The following is a 3281-nucleotide window of genomic DNA, read 5'->3' on the forward strand; positions in this document are numbered from 1 at the left end:
GATGTCCAGTTTGCAGGTTCGAACTCTGCTGTGGACAGATTATAATAATCAGGGGAACCGCTAAACCCGCTGGCATTATACAGCGCCTGGGGGGAAGATAGGAGGTATTCAGGCTTAATTCAAGGAATTGGAGCACAGATCCAATTCCCTAGATCAAGAGCCCGTCACCAGCTGTCGACTGAGAAATAATGTTTGCAAATAATATCGCCTGTTTGCGAATTGTTACGCATATCAAGAGATATGTACTCATGTGTACACACACACGTACGTACATGCATACAGTTTGTGGTTTTAAATGTGTGCGTTGTGAGCACTAACTCTCAGTCTGTCCTTGAAGATCATTAAGCGTACACTTGTTAACGTTTCAGTGTATTGCCTTGAGGTGTCGCTCAGCTGTCTACACTTGAAGGTAAAGTTAAAATGTGTCATAACCCGTCAGTAATATTGTTGAAGGCAGCCTCAGCTTGGCCTAGTGTGGCTCAGTGTGGCTCAGTGTGGCCTAGTGTGGCCTAGTGTGGCCCAGTGTGGCCTAGTGTGGCCCAGTGTGGCTCAGTGTGGTCTAGTGTGGCCCAGTATGGCCCAGTGTGGCCTAGTGTGGCTCAGTGTGGCCTAGTGTGGCCTAGTGTGGCCTAGTGTGGCCCAGTGTGGCCCAGTGTGGCCCAGTGTGGCTCAGTGTGGTCTAGTGTGGCCCAGTATGGCCCAGTGTGACCTAGTGTGGCTCAGTGTGGCCTAGTGTGGCCAGCTTCACACACACTGAGGACTACCTAACGTGTACGATCACTTCCAGCACAACCATCACCCCTTAGAGCACCTTCCTCCACGCCAGTCAGGGGCTCTTGATATGAGGGACTATTTATTTGAGGGGGGTTCCTGATACTAGGAGCTCTTAATACTAGGAGCTCTTGATATAAGGAGCTCTTGATAAGAGTGGCTCTTGATACTAGGAGGTCTTGATACGAGGAGCTCTTGATAAGAGGGGCTCTTGATAATATGTGACTCTTGATAAGAGGGGCTCTTGATACTACGTCACTCTTGATAAGACGGGGCTCTTGATACGAGGAGCCCTTGATACAGGGGCAAGGTTCTACATGAACCCCTACGGATTTATCATTCTCCTCCCCCGTGGATTTATTAACAATAACATCAAAGTGTCGCGAAATTAAAAAAAAAAATGTTACCCTGATTATTTTTTTTACGTATTAAGACCAGAACACCAGAACAGACATAACAGTTTGAAGACAACTCAAACATTCTATCACAACACGGAGGAACGGACTTGAAATGGCTGGTGGTTCAATGGCCAGGAGCTGTGAATCGACCCCTGCAACCACAAGTAGGTAAGTACACAAACAGTGTTGCAAGTCAGGTGTGTTCGGACACCTAGCGGAGAGGCGGGCAACCAGGGGAAGGAGTGTTCCACCTCCTTATAACGAACCTCAGCTCACTTAAACCTGGCGGAGCACTCTACGCTCAAGAAAAACTCAAGTTAGCGACCACACTTCACCCCTCAATGGTCATACAAAACTCGGTTACCACCCACAATTCATCCATCCTCACTGGCCGAGACAGAGAAGATCTATGTTGTTGTGGGGGAGGAGAGTTGAGAGTGACCCAGCCAGAGGCCACTCTGACGTGTTTACTGGTAACCTTTTCTTAAATTGCGGTGATAGAGTACATTGTGGAAAGTAGTGGCAGATGGTGGTAGATGATGGTAAATGGTAGTAGATGATGGCAGAGGATGGTAAATGGTAGCAGATGGTGGCAGAGGATGGTAGATGATGGTAAATGGTAGTAGATTGTGGCAGAGGATGGTAGATGATGGTAAATGGTAGTAGATTGTGGCAGAGGATGGTAGATGATGGTAAATGGTAGTAGATTGTGGCAGATGGTAGATGATGGTAAATGGTAGATGGCGACAGAGGGTGGTAGATGATGATGAATGGTAGTAGATTGTGGCAGAGTATGGTAGATGGTAGATGATGGTAGAAGTAGCATATTTTGGAAGATGGTGGCAGAATCACTGTAGTCAGGCACTGTAGCAGAATCATTATAATCAGGCACTGTACCAGAATCATTGTAGCCAGGCACTGTACCAGAATCACTGAAGACAGGCACTGTACCAGAATCATTACAGTCAGGCAATGTACCAGAATCACCGTAGTCAGTCACTGTGCCAGAATCATTATAGTTAGGCACTGTAAAAGAATCATTATAGTCAGGCACTGTATCAGAATCACTACAATCCATCAATCAAAACTGATAGACTAATTACATCGACTCCAGGCTGAGGGACTGATTACCTCAAACTCCTTCTGAGCTTCACCATTCTCCTTTCTACTGGACTGATGAAGCCACTGTGTGGCAAAACGTTTCCTCAATAAAGATACCCTAGTGTTGCATATGTGTCTAATTCATCATCTTGTCGGTTCTCCGAATCATTTATCTACAGCAAGAAGCGATCATCTTCTGGGTATGGTTCTCTCAGTGTAACGTGATCTTGTATAAATTTCATAAACCTTCCAGTATTGTTCCCTATTAAATAAAATAATAGTGATCTCAGTTAAACGAGATAACGTTTTAATTTCCGGGATAGAAAACGCGGTATGGAAACAACCTCAGCTCTGAGTTACAAGTGTTAAGTGTCCCAGACTAGTGTGTCAGTAGCCTGTGTCCACATCCGAGAGTAAATGAATATTTTGCCTTTAAGTCAGTGTCTCTGTATACACACTTAGGCGTGAGTACCGTAAATCCTCACTTGTCGTTCTGTTCAACGTCGTTTCGTTATAACGTTGAGAAAAAAATTGATTCCCGGCCGGGGCCAGTTTCTGTATGGATTTCACACGTTCGTTGTTGAACTTTTCGCTTAGCAAACATTTATTCCTTGATTTAACCTGTTACAATAAGTGCTAAAAGGTGCACTGGGCACTCATGATGTTCATATCAATTAGCCTATGGTAAAACTGGTTTCGTTATACGTCGTTTCACTTAAAATCGCAGTTTCCAAGAACCTGTCGACGCATCATGCATGGTGGCTCCATCAGCGTCTCGGGAGGCTGGTTAAATGTCCCAGGTTAGATCCCCGGCTACTCGCAGTATTATATTATGTATACAAATGAGGTCCGGAGAAATAGATAAAAAAAAAGGCTTCAAGGGAAACCATTTGAATTTATCATTGAGGCCTTTAAATATTCCACTTCCATCACACCATATTTTTATGACTAAATATACTTTAATATGTATTTATTATGCATAATTTACAAGCATTATCCCAGACTAGCACA

General features: G+C 44.5%; 1 protein-coding gene across 2 annotated transcripts in view; it reads left to right on the forward strand.

Annotated features, from left to right (window-relative positions):
• Positions 1-319: 319 nt before the first annotated feature.
• The window catches only part of LOC128693350 (perlucin), an 85641-nt gene continuing 82679 nt past the window's right edge, over positions 320-3281 (forward strand). The window contains exon 1 of one of the 2 annotated variants that reach the window (XM_070089470.1): positions 320-409. The gene's annotated coding sequence lies outside the window, so the exon portion shown is untranslated. The remainder of the gene's footprint in view (positions 410-3281) is intronic. The other variant, XM_053783043.2, reaches the window with a different exon arrangement.

The sequence above is a fragment of the Cherax quadricarinatus genome, chromosome 28, assembly GCF_038502225.1.
Source record: "Cherax quadricarinatus isolate ZL_2023a chromosome 28, ASM3850222v1, whole genome shotgun sequence".
Lineage (NCBI taxonomy): Eukaryota > Metazoa > Arthropoda > Malacostraca > Decapoda > Parastacidae > Cherax > Cherax quadricarinatus.